Source organism: Phalacrocorax aristotelis, chromosome 9 (genome assembly GCF_949628215.1).
Source record: "Phalacrocorax aristotelis chromosome 9, bGulAri2.1, whole genome shotgun sequence".
NCBI lineage: Eukaryota > Metazoa > Chordata > Aves > Suliformes > Phalacrocoracidae > Phalacrocorax > Phalacrocorax aristotelis.
Window position 1 is genome coordinate 33,357,121 of NC_134284.1, and position 23,613 is coordinate 33,380,733.

The 23,613-nt window shown below is 42.9% G+C and overlaps 1 long non-coding RNA gene across 1 annotated transcript; it reads left to right on the plus strand.

Moving 5' to 3' along the window:
* Nucleotides 1-13,080: 13,080 nt before the first annotated feature.
* Nucleotides 13,081-18,298, plus strand: LOC142061723 (uncharacterized). Its single transcript, XR_012662218.1, has 3 exons — nucleotides 13,081-13,206; nucleotides 14,490-14,563; nucleotides 15,252-18,298. It is a non-coding gene; the product is annotated as an uncharacterized LOC142061723 (long non-coding RNA).
* The last annotated feature ends 5,315 nt before the right edge of the window (nucleotides 18,299-23,613 follow it).

Genomic DNA, 23,613 nt, shown 5'->3' on the forward strand with positions numbered 1-23,613 from the left:
ACTCCTTTGACGTCTGGGACTTGCACCTGTCCTCCTTCTGAAAGCAATACATTCTCGATATGCTGAAATGCCACTCTTAGAAAATCAACAGAGTTAATCTATTGGGAACACTAAGGTCTCAGGGCCAGCTGTTCAGCTTTTCTTAGTATCATAGCTCCATTGATCTAAAGCAGCTCTGATGATACACACTGACTGCTCATACCAGATAAAATCCCTTTTTTAGTTATTTGTGCAAGGAGAATAGTGATTAAGGCTGATCGGGGAACAGAACAAAATGGATTATCATAATAAGTAATAACTGGGAAAGGGGAGGTCCCTACAGTTTGGCCATTTAACGTTTAAGTGGGAAGGGGTGGGGGGAATCAAGAGGTGCTCCGGGCTTTTTCTGCCCATGTTAAGTAGGTGGCAGGCAAAATGGACCTTTATTTCCCACTTCCATGTGGTTCCCACATGGCCTTTTTGTCCCATGAACCACCAGCATCAGCGTCCAGGACTCGGTCCCCTTCTCTTCCCCTCCTCGCAGGCTTTGGTCACCAGGCTATCTCATTCAGTGGGTTGTAATGGCTCCTGATGGTGCGCAGACAGTGGTTGCTGCTTCAACCTCATGGCAAGCAGGTGGAGAAATGTCAGTTATTGACCCATTTATTGTGATGAGTTTTTAATCATCTTTTTAATTCTCCAGACAAGATATTTATCTTATGGATCCTGGAGAACTTGTGGGATGCTGGGAGAACCTTTGACCAGGAAGATTTTCCCCATCTCTTCCAATGTCTTATGGGCAAACAAAAGAAGAGCTTAATTCACTTGAAGAAGCACCGAGTGTTTAAGGTAATTTGAAATCCTTTATCTGCCACTATTCTTGACAGCAATCGAGCACAATGGAAAATAAATAAATAAATAAATAAATTAAAATCCTGTAGCCATGGAAGCACACTTTAGATCAGATTTCTATTTGCATGCTTCATACATATACATAAAACGTATTTCATGTACCAAGTTAAATAATGCACAATACTTAAACTATTCTTACTTTTTATCCTTTGGTTATTGTAATTACAAGTAATTTTGTGAAGGATTTTCTATTTTTAAGAAATCACACTTTTGTACTTGATCCAGCTAACAGGATTTTCTTACATTACTTCATAAAGAGACCATCTTTAAACTTCTAATGTTATTTCTTATTCATTAGTACATATGCCTGTAGGGTATGTTCATAAATGGGTTAAAGTTACAAAGTTATGCTTATAAAAGCTCATGGTAATTTGGAGTATCAGGAGGATTTATTAATTTTGAAATCTTAAAAGAGCAAAAGCTAAAATGAGATTGGATTAAGTATATTCTTGCATGCAGTTATTCTAAACACCCTTAAGGACCGCAGACTAACTTACAGAGGACATTATGCAAATATGAATATATCTCTAAGTGCCTCACAGGCTTGCTGATGTAATATTTTACATGGTTAGTTAAGTACATCAAGTAAAAGGTTTGACCTTGATATACTGTAAAAGGTACTTATCCCACAACACCCAATTGTTTTCAGTGCCATTGTGAAATATATCACTCAAACGTGCAAACAATTTTGTGCATAAATCTCATTAAACGTAGCTCCAGCAGCCAAACAGCTGTCCACAATACCCAGTCTTTTTAGAAGACCAAAGAACTGCTTTATAATTTATCTTTATCAAAATGCTGTTTATATTTATCGACAGTACCAGGCTGTACTTATGTAGTGAGATGACAATTTCTTATGAGGACAAATAGAGTTTCTAGGCTTTATTACTGGCACCTGTTCCCATTACACAGTTCAATTTTTTGAGGACATATATAAGGTGGAAGACTACAATGCCCTAAAGTCAAACAATGTTTTGAGGAAGGAAAACAAGTTCCAGTTTTGATCTCAGCTCGGAATTTCTGCAAATTCTTGGATTTACTTTCCTCTTTGATTATGCAGCAATAAGCTTGACTATAGGGACTTAAATGTTACATTTTCCTGTATCTTCACTCCTCCTGCCCCCACTCCATTCTGTATATATGTGTGTGTGTGTATTTATATATAGATATATTTCCATTGAGGTGGTAATGAAACAGAATAGAAAAACGGATTGCTAAATATTGTGTGTTATCTTTTCTGTATGTGTATCTGAAGGGAAGATTGGCTGATGTGGCACCTGCAGATTACTTTAGGGTAAATCCTTGTTTGTTCTGTTCAGCATTTCTGTGGTTATCACTAACCAAACTGGAGGGAGAGGCTCTGTAGATGGATGGGGTAGGTGTGGGTTCCTTATATTAATCAGATGGAAAAAACAGATATTCAGTCCTGCACACCAAGACGTCAGCCCCCTTCTAAAGTCTGTGTCATATCAAGCAGTTCCTGTGGGGTTCAAGCAGTAGAGAGTATCATCTCTCTCAAGTCCCTCCAAAGTGACCAAAGTGCTCCAAAAATATTTATGGCATGTTGTGCTGGACTGTAAAAACCCAATCGGGATCACCTTTCTTGTGTGGTGGTTTGACGGTGATCAAATAGTTGGGGGTATAACAAAATAAAAAAATTAAATAATGCAACTTCACTGGGGTGATGTTGATGGTGTGGGATATCGCGCTCCAAGCAGTGGTTTTTCCATTAGGTCCGTCTTAGGAAAATGATGAATTAGCTGTGAAGTGCAACTGAGAATATGTCATTAGCGTTTGCCAGCCGCCTGGGAAAACGTCACCTGTAGGATGTGCCACAGACTGAATATTATCCCACAAAAAAAAAAAACAATAAAAGGAGAATAGAGTCTTGTACGAGTAAAAGCTATTTCCGTGAGTGCTTGCCATGTTGTGGTTTTGCCTAGAGGAAGAAGCCAATGGTTTTCATATCAGGTGAATGGCTCTTAGCTCTTCTGATTGGAGCTCTTCTGTATAGTATGTTACTTCCGAAACTGCGATTGTGCTTTGTGGTGAAGCGTTAGGTCTCAGATCGATTTGGGTTGAGGCTCCTATTTTGAAGGTTACGTCACGTGAGAGGAGAAAAGTTTGGAGGCAAGATGAGGTTTGAGAAATTATGTTCTCCTCTGAGCTTTATTTTTAAGGAAGCCTGTAATGGATATGTGTCATCAAATGTATGGCTCTTACTCGGCTGGCATTTGAAATGAACCCATCTCCATGCCACAAAGTCACATCCAAGAGTGTACGTCAGTAAGTCCTGTTGGGAATAAATGAAGTAGAATAGCTACATACAAAAACAAGGAAAACCTTGTCTCTCTCCCTTCTTCAGACCAATATTTCTGTGCTCATGCAGATAATTCTGGATGTCTATGTCTTCTGTTGGTTATACCTAACGAGAGTAAGCCTGCTTGCGAAAGGATAACAACAGAAACTACGTTTTGGGAAGGTTACTGCTTTCTTTTGCTTTCACCTGGAAAATATAATTACTACAAAGGATGGTTTTACTAAATACAGAAGTTACCACTGGGATCTGTGAGGACGCAGTGCCTCTGAACAGAAGTTTCCTTCTCTGCAGGAGTAGGTGTCAATAGAGAAAGGGACTGATCTTTAACGAAGTCTGGTACTTGAAGTAATATGCTACACACATTGTAATTTAGGACCTGATCCACAGAAGTGTGGTGTTTGGATAAGTGGTTGGGTGCCTTGTGAATTTACAAACAAAATTAAGCAGATACGGTTAGGTTGGCAACTTGCTGGAAATATTTGTTGGTTCCTTTTGGCACTTGTCTGCAACTTTGGACTCCGAGAAACCTGCCTGAATATGTCTTAAGTCTGCACGGTGTTTGAAAGAATTTCTTTTCTTAAGATGAGTTAATTAAGTAGGTTCTTAGCTATGCATTTTTTTAATCCCAGTGTGCTGTTGTGTATGAGCACACTACAGTTATCCTTTTTATCTACTGAAACCTCATAAACAACAAAAAGTAGTCATTATTAATACATTCATAATGCACACACATACACAAAACCTGTACAGAAGCACATGCAGCACAGTACATAAGCACATAAAGCAGCAAGTGGTTTTCCTCCATCCAGATCTGACTCATTTTAAATTCAGATAAGGGGAAAAAATATCACTGGAAAGATAACTTATCATGCTACTGAAGATAGCTTTCCTTTTTCTTTTCTTTTTCTTTTTTTTTTCCCCACAGACTGTAAAAATCAAACCAGAGCAAAATATTGATCTCTTAGCATGAGAATAAGTACAATGCAGTTCTTTAGGGTCCTACAGATTTGTACTAAGGGTTTCCATATGCATTCACTTTTCTCACTTTCAAGACAATTGGAGAAGAAAAGATCTTTGTTTTGAACTGAAATAGAAAACTACAGCGTGAAAGAATGAGATTCTCCTACCTGTGCCAGAGAGGCAACACAGCTTAATGTACAGGGACCTGGGTGGAAAGCCAAGAGAGCTGGGGTAGATTAACCCCAGACATACACACCTGAGTGAGTAAGCGTATGTGCCTATACATCAACCAGACATGTACGGCTGTGCTAGCCACCCTGTGGTTCTGGTGGGAAGCAAATTAGAGAACAGCTCAGTTGACCAGCTTTTGGTAGCCACTTTAATAAAAAGCAAATTTCACCCTATGCTCCACTGATTTTATTGACTGAATCTCCAGAGGCTTTAGAGAGAGCCCAGGGTGACTGGGTTAGTTGCAGATGAAACATATAGCTGGAATCTAATGCTGGCTGTATAACTAACTTATTTTGTAATCTTATAGTTCCTCCCATCCTCTGTTTATCCTGTATTTTGTAACTTTGAATTAGGGTTCACCTCTGGCACTATATGAAATATAACACGACATGATGCTGATTCCCACTGGGCTTTCCTGGTGTTGCTGAAACAGAAATAGTATTTTTATTTTCTTTTTCAAGAACATCAGGATGTCTCCTAGAAGTGAATACCTAGTGTCTGGACGTGTACAAACTGCTAAGAGTGCAAAATCAAAAGTAAAGCAAGAACTACCCACTCCTCAAAAACCAGCCACTTTTCAGGAGAGCCAAATCTCCACCCACTTTTATTTGTCTGACCCTTCCACTTGTAGTATGTTGGCCGTGCCTTGATGACGTGACATTATGTCTCTGTCTTCTCAGCAACATCCCTGTTATTGGGATGCTCGTGTGTGGGATCAGTACAGGAACTTACTTATCCGTGCCAGTACCAACTTCATCCCATGGTCAGATGGTTCATGTGTGAAAGAGTTGGTTGGCTCTCAGTCTTACTGAAATTATCTTGGTACTGTAAAACTGTGCAGCTGCATTGACTTGCACCTGCTGAGACTTTGTGCTCCAGAATATTTATGGAACAATTACTGGGAATCTATTAATAGCATATGATTAGGCCTTGTGGAAGGAAAGGGTCTGTAACACTAATATATCAGCTCCTGGCAGTGCTTCCAAGGAAATCAATGATAAACCTAACAAGTGGGATTTGGGAGTGGGGGGTGTCAGTGATGATAAATGAAAATTGGAAACAAAATGCTTTTGGTCATATTTTTTTTACAAAAATTTCAATATTCCAACAAGTAGAAAAAAATTCTCTTTAGGTAGAATTAAAGATCTTTGAGCCCTAGCCAACATATTTCATTGTGGTTTGAAGGATTTCATTACTTTTTTTTCCTCTTACAATTCAATTTTCTGGAATAAAATGGAAGTATATCTTGAAATAGAAACATTGGTTTCAAATTGAGGGACCAAAATATTTAGTTTAGAAAGTATTTTTAATCAAAACAATTTCCGATAGTTGCATTAAGTTACTATGCATTAAGTTGGTTGACCGCAGCTTGTCCTTCATGAAAGATGTGTTGCGCACATTCCTTGTCAGAGTTCTCTTCAAAGGCCTTTGCCAGTCCTCCAGATAGAAAATCTGTGGCCACAAACCCTGCAACTTCCCCCTCCCTAAGGACACCCCACTGGCCTTGAGTTTATCTCGTTGGAGTCCTGGCTTACTGTTTCTAAGACCTGCATTCACCTGCCTGTACTGCAGCATTTTTCTGGAGCAGTGATTTCCTAGGTTGAAGGCAAATGGGGAGGAAAGTGCAATAAAGCGTGGCTATGGGGATCGCACCAATGCCTGCTCGCCAACCTAGTTAGACGCAAGCTAGATCCAGTTTGGAAGCTGTATAGACACGTTAACATCGGGCTGTGTCCGAGTTAATAAGCCCTAATAAGCTAATATGGCCCCATGTCTTCTGGACCAAACCTGGCTTACACTGTGTCGAGCTTGGATCCATCTCTACCAGCCTATATAAACATATAATATAATTTTATTTTTTCTTGAATCTGCCTGAAAAATTCCTCATGTCTCCTGCTCATGCTGCTGGGAGCTTTCCTGGTGGGTTCTGCTACAACAGGCAATCTGCTGTGTGCAGGAGTACAGCTGGTGCCTCTTTCTTGCATGAGAGTGAGCAATAAAAAAAGGTGGTTGCACAACAGCTCACCTCTGACATTGGTGAGCATTGCAAATACGCTCGCGGGCTGGAGCCCTGGGTACAGTTCGTCACTCGCTGGTCGAAAGAATTGGCAGGTGTAGGAGGGATATGGAGGTGCAGCTGAAATTTAATTTCCTCCAGAACTGTTCTCCACAAGCTGTGCAAACTTTCTTTAGCTAAATAAATACACTTAAAGACAAAGATTTCCCGTTTTCCTTGAAATACTCATGGTAACAACTGCCTCTGCTTTCTCTCCTGGAGCCTTAACAAACAGTCTGCACATTTGCATTTTCTCTAATAGTCTCAGCAGTAAACTTCCTTCCAAAAAGAGGGAGAAAAAGGAAATCTTGTGTTCCCTGAATACAGAAAGAAATTACACATTCTGTCTCTGTCTCTTATACATACAGATACACAATTTAGTACTTTACATCTTCAAAGCACTGCTCAAAGAGGGACTAAATTGTGTTTGTAAACTCTCGCTTTGGGAGACAAGTTCAAATGGGGCTTAAGTCCCAAATGAAATGTTGATGGTCTCAGTCAAGCTCCTAGTGGACATTTGCCACAAAAGCACAGCATTGTTTGCTTGTATTGATAACAATTAGTATTATTACACTGTGTTACAGCTCAGCCCCGATCAAACACATATTGTGCGATGCACTGGGCATACGCAGAACAAAAGACCGGCCCTGCCTCAGAATGTGAACAGAAAAATAAAAAAAGATAAAAATTAGGAGGGATGATCTGTTCTTCTTTCTGTTTTGCAGAGGAGGAACCGGGGGCTGCAGTCCACAAATACAGTTAAACTGATGCTTAGTACTGTCCCGGTTTATTCCCTACTTTGCTAAATCCAAGGTAAAATTACGAAGTGGTGCGACCACGGTCACAGGGGGAGCCTATGTCAAAGCCAGGAACAGAACCCAGCTCTCACGAGCCCATAGAAATTGTGTTAACTGGAAGGTTACCCTTCCTCTCCAAATGGAGTTTAATGAATATAACACACTTCAATAGGTGTATTCATAAGAAGTTACCCATTATGGATGTAATGCATGAGTTTTTCTCTCTTGGAAATAGGTTACTCTTACTGGCCATTTCCTGGTCAGGTTTTGATGAGTCCCTTTCAGGCACAGTTCCCATTGAAATAGGTTTGCCTGAATGAGGACTTAAGGAACAACTGAATAAAGACCTCTATAATTGCTCTATAATGATTAAATGGTTCCCATGAGCAAGGCAGTTCAGAAAGACGTGCTTTCACTTAGCAACATTCGTGCTGCCAAAATGAAATAGCCACATCTAGTGCAGGCAGAACTTAATTCATTATCGTTGCTGCTGTTATTGTGGCAGACTAGAGACTGGGCAGGATCAGGCCAGGAGAGTGGTAGACCCTGGACAAGCACCCTGTACATGGCAGCCTAAGTCGACGCAGTCTTGGGGCTCTTGGTCTGCTCCCCTGTGTGCTGATGATGTGCCCATTTGGAACAATTTCTTTACTTTGCCTTATTTTTGGCCCATTTGTTCTGCTTTTGAAATTGTATTTGTGTACAGATGTTAGTGATGCAATTTAAAGGCAATATTTCTTCAGAAGGACTGGGCTGGAGAGAAGACGCATATAAACTATCCTGAGGTGAGATGCAAAATGTTCCTGCAGGAGTGACCAGTTCTTCGGGTTCCATAAGGTTGCCCAAAAAAAGGCGGTTTATTTCCCCATTCCCTCAGGGGTTTTTCCTATTTTTAAAAATTTCTACAGACTGTGGCTTGAAAGAAAGGACAAGAATTGTGTTGAACTCTTCAGTAATGAAAGGGGAGGAGGAGGAGGAGAGCCAAGTTGATCAAAAACTTACCTGAGAATGTCTCACCCTTTGGACCTGTGGATGCTGGATCTGGTCTTAGGACCACTATGGAATGGTAGAAGGTGGCGGGAGGTGGTGGGTGATGGACTGTTACAGAGCAGCAAGTGGCGGCCACAGGAACACAGTAACCTTCTTGGAGTTTCCGAGAGCATCCTCTCATTGCGCATGCATCTTCCCCAAGACTTTTGAGGCTGTTTGTTGGAAGGCTGGAGGTTTCCACAGCTGGTTTTGAAATGCTCAGCCTGCCTTTGGACACAGAGGCCACAGGTCAAGGTCACCCAGGGAATGTTTGCACCCCAGAGTTAGAAATGGCAATGCTCAAAGTGGAACTGTCTTTGGAAATTTCACTCAAAACTGTGGCTGCCAAACAATGGCGTTGAATCTCTTGAAAATGAGGAGCTCATAAAAATAAGCTATGCATTGTCAGCTGTAGAGAGAAGAGCATTTTGTTCCTCAGGGCCATATTCTAATCTCAGATTCACAGTGTGCATTACCATATAGCTTAAAAAAGCAGATATTTCTAAGATGATATGTGGAGTTGTGTGCAAACCTCTCAAAGAAACCGATATCCTTCCGGAGTTTTTCATTTGCTCAAACATACCCAGCAATGAAGCAGGCCTCTGATGGAGCATCTTTGGTTAAGGGGTAAAAGAAAGGATGGGAAAGCCAAAGAGAAGTGTAGGCAAAGAAGCTGAATATACCAGAACTGGAGCTGGAAGCGTGTGAGCAGCCGTTCACTTCTGAGAGGGGTGTGTGGCTGCAGCATGGTGGGTTGTCTCTCATGGTAAGGTAATAAGACATCACTGGAACATAAGACAAGAGAGCGTATTGAGTCTTAGAGTGGTACTGAGGCGGTAAAGGAAGTTAATACATTTTAAGAGGCTGTGGATTTTTTTCGCTTTTTTGTTTTCAGTTGCTTTTTTTGTTGTTGTTATTGGTAGTCTTAGCTTGCACCAGGAACAGATCATTTGGGCCATTCAAGCCAGAACTAATTGGTGTCAACAACCGACTGGTGTCTGACCTCAGTCTAGCTGCTGGGAAACAGCTGCCAGCATCTCAAAACCATCGTGACAGCAGGCAGTGGTGAGTAATCGCAGAAAGATGGGGCCAGGAGGAATCTCAGGAGATCATATAATCAATGAACAGGTGTCGCTCCTGTCCCTACAGGCTGAGTGTCAAAGTCTCCACATGTAAAGAGTCCCAACAGGCATACCTTGTGCCTTTGGGAGCTCAGAGGGTGGGGGTTTCAAGAGTGGTAGGTGGCAATGACTCCCCATGGTGCCATGCAGCAAGATGGGGCTGGGCTAGACAGGGTTGGGGTGCAGTGATGCTTGGCAGCATGATCAGCAGTCCTTGCTAACTTCTCTCCAGAAACTGCAGAGTGGGACTGCCAAGCAGCCCTTGTGCTGGCACAGGTCTGGCTGGCAGCCGTGGGATGCCATCTTCTAGGGGAGCTACGCTCGAACTGGGTGAGAGCCAAATGGCTGCCCCTGGAACCTGGAATATCTACTGCTAACAGCTAGGCTTGCAATAGTTAATAAGTGCCCAGCTTAACTAAGGATGCTTGTGATCATATGGTAGTGTTTCTTGTCTAGCCAAACATTAGCTAAACGTTGCATGGAACTATACAAAGAGTGTGAGGCATTTCACCCAACAGGATGGGTAAAGCTTAAGGCAGGGTGCAGCATGTGCCAGGGTGGTCAGATGTGGCTATGTGCACCTGAGAGCTGCTTGCCTCGGTTTCACACTGCATCCTGGGTTACAGGGTTGATGTCTGAGATGGCAATGGCCCAGTGAATGATTTGCAGGTAAGCACCTGATTTGAAGGGGTGCAGTGACCCCGTGCAGCAGTAGAACGCTCTCCCTGTTGTATGCTAACCCATATCAGTTTTTCATTGGATTTTGGCAATCACCTTTGGGTGGAGCAGGAACCAAAAGCAGATACAGCACAGTGGTGATGGCTCCAGGTTTGTAGCTGAATGGATGTTTGCATTTCTTGGGTAACCAAAATGGGGAAAAATCCTCTATTCCACATTGCATAGGAGCTGTAATAGAGCACTGTCATTCTGATGGCATGTTGAAGGGGCTGAGATTTTAGGGTATTTCCTTTGCTTGTTTTCCTTATCCCCAACGTCAGTTCCCATGACCGTGTGTTGGGCCTTAGCCAGCTTCTTTGTCTTTCATCTAGGAGCTTTTCTTTTATGGGCATCAGGACAGCGGGGGGAGAGAAGACAATTCTGGCTGTGATAGGGAAGTGTCACAGTCTGGCAGGCACCAAAGTCAAATAACATCTCTGAGCCTCGCTCCTGGAGTTCTCCCACAACCTGGTAGTAAAAAGAAGACACAAGTTCGCCTTGTGCATCCTCGAAGAGACAGAACAGATGCTAGTTATGACCCTCTGGGATCTGTCTGAGAGGAAGAAGCAAAGCCAACTTCATCACTCTGTTTATCTCCGCCAGGACTGAAAGATGAATTCAGTCATGCCAGTGTCAAAAATTGCTGTCAGGTCTGTGAGATGAATATGGATATTTGTCATCTTCAAGAGGCAAAAGCTCTGCCTGCCCCAGAGGCATCATCCCTGTGCCAGTGAATGACCCAGTGCGGCGTACCTGGTCTTTGGGAAGCGGATGTGGTCACGGATTCGTCTCCTGACTCCGAACTCCTTCCCCGCCTGCAAGTTTAAACTATCATAATCCTCAGTAAAATGGTTCACATGGTGGTGGCTTCTTGAACACTGGCTAAACTACCGTGTGTCTTGAGGAAACCTCTCTAATAATCTCTTAGAGAGATATTGACCTCCACAGCCAGCAGTGACCTTCGGTTGTGCTGCTCTCCAGCCAAAAGTGGTGCAGTTTTGACCTTCAGATCCTTTCTCATCCTTTCTGAAGATGTTTGGAGAAAATAAGGAAGAAAACCAAACAATGACAGACTAGGTTTTGATGGGAGATAGGGTTCTGCACTTTGCTAAGCATTCAAGCAGCTCTCCAAAGTCTTAACTGTGCTTTTCTATGGCTAAACGAAGCCTTGACAATGAATTTACAACAGTTAAACTCTGCTAGGCCCTGACCCAGCACACTACTTAGACAAGTGTAACTTGAAGCCTATCAAGCGCAATGTAATCGCTCGCACGCTTAGGCTTGAGCACAGCTGTAATGCCTTGCCAGAGGTGGGCTGGTGCTCAGCGCCAGGATCCAAAGCAGGAATTGCTCAGTAAGGGGCTGAAATAATAGGAAAATAATGACCAAAAAGCTGCCTGTTTATTGCAGCCTCCCTGGAAACGCAAGAAGGGTGTTTGTGAAGCAAGGACAAAATGACAGTGGCAGAACAATAAGCTGTTTCAAGCACCTGAGAATATATTTCAAGCAAGAGGGAGAGAAAGAAAAAAAGACAGCAAAATTTCTGAAGCAGCACTTGAGTGTGGGGGTATTTTTTGCTGCTGGTTGATGTATCACCTTTCTTATTGATTTTCTTTTTCTTTGCACTGATATCTTCCAATCTTTCTTCAGTGAAGTAAATCTAAAATGAAAACAAACCACACATTTGGCCAACCCTGCCTTAAAAATTACACATCAAGAACATTTCCAGTGACAAATACTTTCAAGGCAAACAAACTGAAGAGAAATTAAAAAATCTCTGTGGGGCATAAATATGTAATTACACTCACACAGGGAGCATTTTATCAGGTAAACCATCCTACTTTGTTAATTGAAATGCTGCAGCACAAGGTTTTTTGACAAAGGGGCTGAATATGCATGCATATTTCTCACTGCTGCTGTTCCATTTCTCTCTCTCCTTTCCCTGTGTGCTCCAGCGATGGGGTAGTGATCACTCCTGCTTTCTTTGTTCAAATATCCTTGTTTCTACCACCTCCACTTAATTCTGGCAGGGAAAGTTTTCCTTTCACTGGAGGCATAGGTTTGTGGGTTTTTTTGTTGATTTGAAAGAGAACCCAAACCCCAGAAACCAGAAAATAAGGCTTTTTCTTAAATTAAATTCTCCAGAAACAATAAAACCTTGAGAATTAAAAAAGAAAGCAGAAAGAATAAAAGGAACTGCAGGAAGTAGGTGAAGCTGTTTTGATCTAATCCCACTAAAACAATCTTACCAGGGTGAAGATGCGTTATGGGAGTCGATGGGAGCAAGGCTGAAGTTTGGGGCTGAAGAGAGTTGAGGTCTGGATACCAAGCCTTTGTTATAGAAGCATTTGTCAGTATTTAGTGGCCCTGGGCAACACTCAGTGAAATATTTACAGCATGATTACTTCCAAGAAGCATGGCTGCTGGCAGGCTATTTAATTGTCTAAATGCAAGCTGCAACGCCAGCTGTGGTTTTGCTCATCCATCTGCAATGGCTCTGCCATGCCAGTTCTCCTGCCCTGAGAAGGAAGCAGGGCATATCCTCCCCGGGAAGGAGGGGTACAGGGTAGTCCCATACACGGACCAACTGCTAACACTTGCTTAGTGATGGTGACCAACTGTGACAACAGCTAGGCAGTGAGGAGAGGTAGTGCCCTGCCTTCCTCCAGAGCAGATAGGGATGCCACCACCTTGTCCAGCTTCTCTTCTCCCTGCAGAGGAACAGAAAATAATATGTTGTTGTTTTCTTCATGACCTATTGCCCAACTTGGTCTTTCTGTTGCATTTTTTCTCCCACTAATAGCAGGACAGAAAGCACTCCAGTTGCACAGCCTTTAGCTATAATCATGTGGGGAAACTCAGAAAGGTTTAAATGCTTTTCTTAATAAGCTTTATATGTTCCATATTCCATTTCTGCCTCGTGTCCACCTCTGCTTTGCTGCATATATCCTTTCTCTTTTTGACTCCATTTCCAGTTCTTTTTCCATGCCCTGCTTTTTTGTTGCGAACAAAAGAAGATTGACCTGAGCAATAAAGGGGCTGATATTTCCAGAGGAGGGCTTTACCATACCAGGCACCCTCCAGGTAAGTCACACCAAGAGTATATAGATATGTAACTCCCTGGAAATCATTCTAAAATGACCAAAATAAGTTTGAGTGATCTCTAAGTCTGTCTCTGCTTTCTTCATCTGGCTTTACAATGTGAATGACACAGGTACATGCTGTGATTCTTTGCAAAGGAAATCAGGGAGGAAGATTTGCACCAAACACACACACCAAAATGGAGTCAGGGGATGCAGCTGGAGCCTTTGTCTGAACATCAAAACTGAAAACATCCTTAGGTCTCATAGTTTATACATGGTGCAGTGCATTCCTACGAAGCTATGATGTTGGAAGTAGGAAGGGACTCAAGCTGAGCTCCCCCTTTGTTACTCAAGTATGATATTCCAGGCTCTCAAAATCAGAGGGTGCTGTTGTGTAGGAACTGTACGGGTACAGAACAAAAAGACTACGCCTGCCCCAAGCAACTGATAACCTCAGTACAGGAGGAGAGTGGGAGAGGGAAGGTCATAAAGGGGTGGAAACAAGGAGGCAGTGTCGGCGGTTGATGTCAGTTACGCTGATCCGGCAGTCTGACAGCTGTCAAACTATTTGGACTTACCAGAGTACAGAAGAGATTGCTGGGAGGGATGGTGAAATATGAGATGCATGCGAAGAATATCCTCACAGGTGTGAGAGGCATCTTGGAAGAAAGCATGTGTGGAACTATAGCTGGTAGGCGATAAGGCAGGAGTCAGGTCTGTCAAGGCAATATTAATCGTTGATAGTGACAGAGAGACGGTAGGTTGCATTAGAAAGGGCTGGGAAGGGTCTTGGAGGTACAAAGTAGCAGCTGGTTCCTAATGGGTAGGAAATGCTGAGGAGCAGGGATGGTGGCTCCCTCAATGTCAGATTCACACAGGTGAACGCTCTCCTGGCACTCGGTACGGGGGCAGGAGAGCCTCTTCCTACACAACGCACAGGAAGGCGACCGGGTAGATGTGGGAGCAGTTACCTGAGCCGTGAGAAGGGCCAGGGCTTTGAACTCTTCTCTGACACCTTTCTGGAAGGAAGCCCCAGCTTGTTCTGAGTTTAGTCTCTCTCTGTCTTTGCTGCAGAAACTATTCTGCTCTGCATAAATATTTAAATGTTCCTTCAGATATGGCAAATTAGTACCTTCAACATGCAGGCAAGAGCTGTTTTCTCTCTGAATATTGAATAATTTTACAGAAGAAAGATCAGGTTCAGTTCAGGACATGTGGGAAATCTGTGGTGCTACAACAGAACATTTTAACTGCTAGCATGTCCTTTTATTTTTGCTTGGGTAGAGCCTTCCTGTTTCCTCTCTAGAAGAATCCAGTGTGAGAATCCCACTAGTGTTTTGCCGGACCTGAGTGGGCAGGTGAGTGCTCAGCAGCTGAAATTCAGGTAGTTTCAAGAATTTTCTGGTGAAAACCGGAGCATCCAGAGAATTTCATTATCTTGAGAGTTAAGAACCAACTTGGCAGGGCTTTAAATGATCCAAGATAGACATCCAAGTCCACTTGTGGTTCTAGGTTTTGGTACCCAAAGTGTTTTATCCTTGGCCTGTTTCATTAGGCAAATGTTTCTGGTAAGGATATTTGTCGTTGTCTCTTCAACGTCCTTGGCTGGTTTGTGTCCCTCCTGAGTCACATTCATGGGGATACTTGCCCATCCTTTTCTCTTCCCTTTCTTTGTTTTTTGAGCTGTATGGTGGATGTTTGCTTAATAAACAGTGTTTGAAGTCAGTCGTCTCCAGGTATCTGTGTTGACTGAAACCACTGTACTGTGGCAGAGAGTGCAAACAGAGCAGCTTAGTAGACACTGTTATGGTTCACGTGAAGCCCTCAAACATGGCTGATGAGGATTTCCTTAGTGACAGATCAGCAGATGCTTGAAGGAGTTTGACACTGCCTGTTTTTTCTATTTTATTACCATTATTTTCCTAAAATACAACATTTCCTTACTTGAGTTTATATAAAATGCAAATAAGGCATCTTGCATCAATTTGGCTGCAAAGCTGGTTATTCAGACATTCAACTCTAATTCTTCGCCTGGTATTTTCACAGGAACATCTTTGCTGGACGTTTCAGTATCTCTTAGAAGATCTGCAAAACAGAACAGGCCTTCAGACAGCCACAGCACCCAGTGCTGGATTGTCAGGGATGGGAATGCAGGGGCGAAGGCTTAATGAAGAGTGATGATATGATACTGTGGTTTTGTTTATCATTTTAAAAACAACTTGGGAAAATGCTGCAAATTGGAACATTAGCTTCAGCCTGTGGTCTTGCCGTGACAACATCGGACAGGTTGGCCAGAGATTTTCAAAGGTTTTGATTGATACCTTTTCCTTGCAATTTGGTAAAAATATCATGTTTTCGCATTTCCTGCTTGGGCTTTTTGTTATTTCTAATGGGTGAATCTGTATCTGTTTCAGCGCCTGCCTTTTCTTCCTTATCACGTTAATTAATAAATCCAGGCTGGTTTTGCTGAGAGCTGTAACACTTGCTCCTGCTGGTGGGCAAGGCATTCCATTAATCCAAAATGTGATGCCAACTAAAAGTCCACCTGCCTGTGGTCCTTTAAAATCCCTCAGTGATTTTGTAAACCAGATGATAAGACCAGGGAAGTATTTGCCAAACTCAGATTTAGTCTGTGGTGCGGTTGTAGCTGGATGAAGTGTTGAAGTACAAGTTGGCCCATGTAATTTCCTGGTAAGGCTGCCCTGTCCCTTCTGAGGAATTACAGGAACACCTCAGAAAATGGAAAATTAATTTCCAACCTTTTTCTGAAATACTGAAATTCCTTCTATAGGTTATTGTCGTGTCATTTCATTGAGTTATTTTAGCTTTTTTCTTTTGTTTCACTTGCATTTGTCACCAAAACTGCCCACTCAGTTACCTTCTTTTTAACTGCCTTGAGAGTATGGTGCAGTCCAGAAGTGGATGGGAGCAGCAAGAGATGGGAGGGTTACATGGTGAAGCAGGTTGCAGGGCAGAATTCCTGTTAGCTGGGCGCCACGGACAAGGTCGCAGGCTAGGTAGTGGACAGAAAGAGGGAGATCTGGCCATGGAATCATGCTGTGCAAACATAAGAGGAATAGCTACAGCTGTTGGAGAGCAGAATGAAAAAGGCGTTTGTGAGAGCATCACACTTGACTGGTTGGATAAAAAAACCATTTCTTCTCTCTAGATTCAGTACAGATATTTCTTGAGTAGAAGTCCAGAGAGAGCTGAGGAAATCTTCAGACAGTTTGCTGGCCTACATTGTCCAACACTTGTTTTTAACTGAACCATCACGTGCCTTAAAATATTTTTCACAGCTTTTCCTGAGGCTCAATTGCTTGGGCGCAAACAGTGGTGATTCTTAAAGCAATTGCATATATTCATTTTCCCTGAACCCGCTGGCCCCTATTTTGACTGCATAAGCATTTGCAAAGCTTTGCTGGCATACGTTAACTCTTGTTCAATAACTTGTGAGCAGGTACTCGTACAGATTTGCAGGGAAAAGCCAGGCAGCAGACTGCTTGGAAGAGTAACCTGTGCAACAGTGTTACTCTCGAACAAGGCTTTGACCCTTCCATCTGATGGACTTCACCTCTCATGAACCTCAACCACTCCATACAAATCCTGGCTGTCGTCTGATGTTATCTAAATGCACCTAGAGCAGAACAGAGTACGTGGCATGTGAATGAGCCTGAAGGATGCTGGAGGGCTCAGATGTTCAGCTCAGGTATATCTCAGTGTGGGTTGTGTCTTCAGCCTGGTTAGAAGAGCTGACCAGCCCAGCAGCATGGTGCATACCCTACGCATCTCAAGAATGCTGTTACACAGTGTTGCTTTGCTTGCTGATCTTGTGGATAAACTTTTTTCTGAACAATGCAGATAGTAGGTTTGTAGGGAAAACTGACCCCTGTCGCCCCCCCCGCCCCCCCCATAGACAAATCTAGATTCACTGTAAAACCCATGCATTTTCTTGGCCCTGCAGCATCTGTCAAAGAGCTGCTTCAGCACCTTAGCGCTTGGGAGCTGTAACTTAACTTCCACCCTGAAACTCTTTGGCTTGTTCTGGTATATTCTTGTGCTAATGCCAATTTTCTGTCTAAGTAGGCTTCTTTGCTTCGTTGTGCTTTCTTCCCTGCCATATTTCTACAGGGAAAGCTGAATGTTTTTGCATCTTCTTTTGGAAGACTGAAATTCCCATCTCCCTGACTCACTCTTCTCTGTGCTTGTTGGGATGGGAGGATCTCTGGAGAATGAGGCACCCTGCTCTACCAGTGTCCCTGGAGAGCGTCAGTGACACTTCCCCAACTCCGTTGGCTATATCTGGCCGGATATACCCTGGGGTCACACTTGGCTTTTCCACTGCCACAGGATGCTGGGGTCCTGTAGGCACTCTGGTAATAGCACATCCCGGTTTTGTGTGTCTGTTTTTGTCAGGTAAGGGGCCTTTCTTAACATGGACTTTCTTAAACTACTCTTACATCTGTGACTCCTGAGATCTTCATCATGTTTCCACAGGATTTCCACTTCTCCTGAATGCCTCTCAACCTCAAATCTTCAGCAAACTGAATTTGTTTCTACCCATATTTCTCCCTCCTTTGAAGAAATACCTTTCCATTTCTCTTTACACTCAGATAAACATTTGTTGCTTCATTCCACTTGGACTCCTTTGCTTTGGCGAAACCTAGAGTCTCTCCGTGAGGCTGGTTAATGTGATGTGCAAGTGAAAAGAAGTGTCCTTGCTTGGCCATCTCTACAAGGACTTGCCTGCCTGAGCTCTGCAATTATGTGATTTTAATTGGCTTTTAATTTGGGAAGATTATATAATATACTTAAATGAAAACCACAGAGGTGTTGTTAATATGTAGGTTAGAAATTGCAAACAAAATGATAAGTGACTGAATTGCTTCTGAGCTCATACAGGCAAATTCACATTTACTTTCCCATGTACTTAATGTAAAATATACCAGAAAGTCCATAATTAGAAAATTACAAGGATTTAAAACCTATATTGCAAAAATACATTTCTGTGGCTCTGGAGGTTGCAAACATGCTTTCCATGTAGAGCTGTATGTTGCATTTATGCTGATTTAATCATTCATTAAACATTAGTAAGAGGCCAATTATGCTGTTCAAGAATAAGATGTTTTACGAGAAAATGACAAAAAGATACATGTAATCATTGAAATGCCAGTTTACAATCAGATAGGATGGGAAATAATCCCTTTAGCAAGCTTAAGCTTTTACATATTAATGGCAACATTGGGGAGAGTGGAAAGAGGGCTTTAACAGCCTTGCGGCCTTCCGGCCCTAATCAGAAAGTGAGTGCTTACGAAGCTCCGGACAAAGATTTAATGCACTGTTTTATTCTGTGGCAGAGGTACCATGAGACATGCTCTTTAATTGCCCTAGCTCTAGTTTAGCAACTGTGTGTCTACATATAGATATGTAAACAGACAAAATAGGGGCTAGAGATATTATTCTGACTCTTCAGAGAGGTGAGATGTTCTGGGGAGGGAAAAGAGTAAAGATCCATTGGGACATTTCCATGCTTATATTTCTGAAGGCCTGTGTCAATCAATCACCTTGTGGAAAAGGGAGGACGGGGGAGGGCGTACGGTAAAATCATACCTGTGAAATCATGGCTGCTGTGGAAGCAGGGAGGGGCAGAAACTCCTTTTTCCACCTCTCTTCCAATACAAGACTTAGGGGCACCATGCGAAACTCCTGGGTCATAGGAGCAAAATAAATAGAAGTTCTTTGCACAACTCCTTGCTGCAGGATCTGGTGGATGTTCTAAGTTTGTATAAATTCAAAAAGTAAGCAGATAAATTCATGGAAAGAAAGTTGTTCGGGAGCTATCAAGCACCATCTTTCTCTTGTTCTGGAAGTTTCTCAGCTGCTAATTTTTGCTCACTGGGAAGATGTGCTATGAAAATATCAATCTGGTTCATAAACCTGCCCTTAGCCGTTTGCTTTCTGTGGCTATTGGAGGCAGGATGAGGAGTCAGACGGACCTTTCAGCTGAACCAGCACAGTTGTTCTTATGTTTTCCTATGTGTGTGCATGTGTATATTTATCAATAAAAGATATTTTTTTTAAAAATCTCACTTTGTGACCTTGCGCAGACTCCCCTGAGAAAAATCATTCGGCTTTGTTTCTCTCATATACACCACATACCGGAGACCTAAACAAGATGGCATTCAGCAAACCATGGACTGCATTGCTGAAAGAACTGAGACTGCTTTGGTGTGTATGAGATCAGAAAACAGGGAAGGCTACACAAGGCCAAAAAACTACAGATGTAAGCTAAAAAAAGAAGAAAAGAAGACAATTGTTGATTTTAATGTTCTCATGAACTCTACTCTAAAGTGACTCACCTTTGAACCTCTCTGAGTACTTTCTGTGTCTGAAAATCTCATGGTTCCCAGGTTTCCTCTGGGATCTGAGCTCTCCTGTCTTTTTCTCTAAGCACATTTGGACTGAAGGCTGAGTAGAGTTGGGCAAAGAAAATTCATCGTGATCTGAGCAAACACTCATTCCTTATGAAAAATCAAGGACAGGAAGCCCAAAGATATGGGGACTTGTTTGCAGTTAAGAAAATGGACGTGGGACCAAAAGGTCGCAGGGCAAGAACAGAAAAAATGGAAGACCCAGGTGAGCAGAAGATGGGTTCCAGATAAACTTCAGCAAAGCATCACTCCAGCTTCCCAGGGCCACGTCAAGCATTGATGTTCTCCGACTGCTTTACCAACTCGTACATCTGGCTGCCCAAACACACAGCCCTCTTTTCCCAAATCCAGTTGGTCAGCTGTCCCCGTTGCCATGCCGGCCTCTGGGCAACGGACCCGAGCGATGCTGTTGAGAGGGAGAAAAATGTATTCCAGCGATAATATTGAAGGGTTACAGCTGCCAAACACACTGTGTCTGTGGAAACACCTGTTGAGTAGCTGTTGCAGTGGGAAGAGCAAGATGAAGAAAGACAGCTGTAAAAGTGCCAGCAGCAGTAGGAAGCTCTACCAAGACTGCTTTGTGCCAGTTAGAGATGTGCCAAATTATTTGGCTGCATTTCAAATATCTGGGTGTCCACTACATTTGCCAGCTCGTGCTCCCAGGGAATACTTCAGCATTAACACCACTACTGCCACACTCCCGCTGCTCTTCCACTTTAATTTCAGCCTTTATGTTTCTGTATTTCTTTTATTTCTAGTTCCTTCTAGTGCAAAGGGAAGCCCAGTATTGCAGTGCAGAGCCCAAAATAAGGGCTGGGATCTGCAGCTGGTAGGAAGACAAAGCATCACTGTAAAGGTTTTTGGCAATTGGCTTGTGAGATCTGCTGGGTTATTATTTTGTGTCTCGCCTGTTGTTGCTGTTGTTTTTTTCCAGAGAATAATAATTTTATCTTTTACAAACAGTTAGCTAACCTGCATGTTTCCCCTGCCTGTCCATCTAGAAATCCTTGGAACTGCAGAGCTCAACTTTGGGAAGTTTACAATGGAACGGAGCTGAAATTTGAAAGTTTAGGTGGGCTAGACGGGTGGTAAGGTGGAAATACAATGGCAAAATGCTACAGGGAAATATTTCCAAATGCTTTGTACCTATTCTGGAGGGCTTGCGTGCCAACCATAACACTGGCAATAGCCGATGAGGAGTGAGAGAGCTCACAGCTGGGAGGGGAATTTCTCTTTTCAAAGACAATCTTTCATGAATTAAAAGTGCTTTCTGTACAAAAAAAGCAATGGAGAGAAGATGGAGTTATAGAGTAATCAAAATCTGTTTTAGATAATCTTCCTCCTAAAGTGCCCAAAGGGTATAGGTTTGTGTCCTGGACCATACCTTCCCAGTTCTTCCTGGCTCTCCTTTAAGCCTGCCTGCATCGCCAAACCCCTGTAAAAAGGGCTCAGTGTAAATCCATCACTTGTCCACTATAGGACCTAGAGGTAGGCCCAAAGTTAAACTTGCCTTTTTAAGAGTTTTGAAAGCTAAAATGAGCAACTAAATCTCAAAGTGTTAAATTGTTAATAAAATAATTCCTGTAACTCTCCCAGCTTCCCACCTTGCGCCAGTGAATGCCAGGCAGGCCGAGAGACACCTGAACTGCGGTGCGCTGCTGTGCCTATACCGCTGCAGCAGCCTCATTGCTTTTCAGTTTGACATAATCATCCGTTGTCATGATTTTTTTAAATTCCAAAATCCTAAGAATGATCAAAAACTCCCCTGGACCAAGGAGATAATACTTTTCTCAGGAAGCTTTTTTTCTTCCCAGGAAGGTTTTTCTGTTAGGTGTTTGTGGGAAAAATTCATCATCTTCTCTCCGTTTATGCATATTTCTGAGATATCCTTATCCATGACAGCTGATTAGCCCTGAAGGTGGTATTTCTCTGTGAGGTATCATTGATTTGCTGGTTGCAGACAGAGATGGAAAGGTCTGAGCTCCCAACAAATAGAATTGTAGTGTCCTACCCAGCTTGTGTGCCTTCCCCCACCCATGAGGTAAGCCTTCTGGGGCAGAGATTCACTCCTGTTGTTTATTTTTTAGCAAAATAGGATCCTTTTTGAGCTGGGGTCTCTGGGCCTGGCTGTAATATACAAAACAATGGCTAAACCAAAAATCTTTCACACACCTTCCCTCACAACCGGACCCTTCTTGAGAATAAAACTCATTTATTAAAGAAACACAAATCTGTGCTTTTTGAATGAGAGTTACAAAACATCACACCATACAAACTGGCAAAAGATCAACTATGTCCAGGACAATTTGTTTTTCCCTTTTGACCTAACTTTCCAAACACCCTTTTCTCTAGTTACCTTTTTCTTTCCCACGTACCAGTCAACCTGTTCTTCCTCTAGCTTCTTTAGGCCAGGATTAGTATCCATATGTGTGACTTAGATTCTGATTTTACCGCAGGTGCAGGTCAAAGAGTCAGCGGTTGTACTTCAGTAGGGCTTGCAAGACTCCTTTGTCTTTGCTCCAAGACAAGGGGGTTGGTTTACAGAAATTACTGCCACACTGTTGCAGTCGCTGTGCTAACCAGTGAGGGAAGGACAGAGCTATTTTCCCCTGAGCTTTCAAATGTCCAGTGGAAAAAGAAAGCTACCACTTCTTGAAAACTCTCTGGCTGGATCTCATAAACAATGAGAAAAGTCTCTGACTGTTGCCTTGGCCATGCTAAACTCCTCTTCAGACAACAAGAAAATTCATCTTTCCTATTAATCTTCCTGACTTTGATGCCAGATTCATGGGATATGGTCTGTTCGTCTGTTATCTGAGTCAATATTTAGACAGAATAAGCCTTAATTTCAACATAGTTATGCTTCATTAAAGAGGTTTTCCATTTACTTCATTTGGAAAATAATGCAAAATGTACCAGAAGCAAACAAATTGGGTAGATTTCCTATTCATGAAACCCTTTCTTTCTTCCGTAGAAATAAAGGGCTAATTACTTGTTCAGAAGCCTTTCTTTTCTTCCTTCAGAGGAGGAACAGGGATATATTTCCTCCACCTTGCTAGTGTAGCTACGCCTGTTGGGTGGTGCCCACTCCTCCCATTGCTGGTGAGTAGACCCCGAATAGCACAGACTGTTGTCCTCTTAATCCTTTCTTTAGGTACCACCCAAAAATGGTGTTCATCTATGATCCTTCTCTGGCTGTGAAGGCTATTCTGAAAAACCTACTTTTAGAGGTGGGCCAGCCCTTGGTGTACTGCCAGGTCTCCCAGGAGTGTAGCTCAGGCTTCCTGTAGATCCCATCTCACCTTCAGGTGGAAAATATCCAAGGAACAGTCCTGTTTGCCTCCTCCTATGTCCCCAGGGCCCGTACCTCATCTTTGGCCCCATGGCACTACCACAGGGACATGGAAGGACTGAGACTGGTCTAAGCATCTGGTCCTTTGCAGCTGGGCACATGCTAAAGGGCAGGTCTCAGGAGCATGAATATGTAGAGTGGAGTACAGGCACAGCAAATATGGCCTCCGAGCCCCTCTACACAGCCATGAGGCCATATTACCATAGTAACTGACCATTCAGCTGTCCTTAATGTAGTTCTTTATTCTCACAACGTCCTGGCAAGGTACAAAAGTGCTTATGTCTCCGTGTTGCACAGAGGAACCTGTGTGCGGTGGCTTACCCAAGGGCACGCAAGTAGGCTGTACCAGAACGATGCTGCCTTGTCTCCCGCAGCCTGAGTCAGCACAGAAATAATGGCATTTCTTTCTTTCTTGCGCTGAGGAAATAGGTTACGGCTCCTTCTTCACTTGCTGTTACCCTCCACCCATGAGCACAGACTAGACTAACTGGGGAAGGCTGCAGGCAAGCTGGTGGTGGAGGGAGGCCAAGGGATGAGTCGGAGTCCGTCCCCTTCTCCAGGGCGTGGAAGAGCAGACGATTTTGCCTGCAGTGCTCATAAAAAAAAAATTGATTTCTTTCATCTC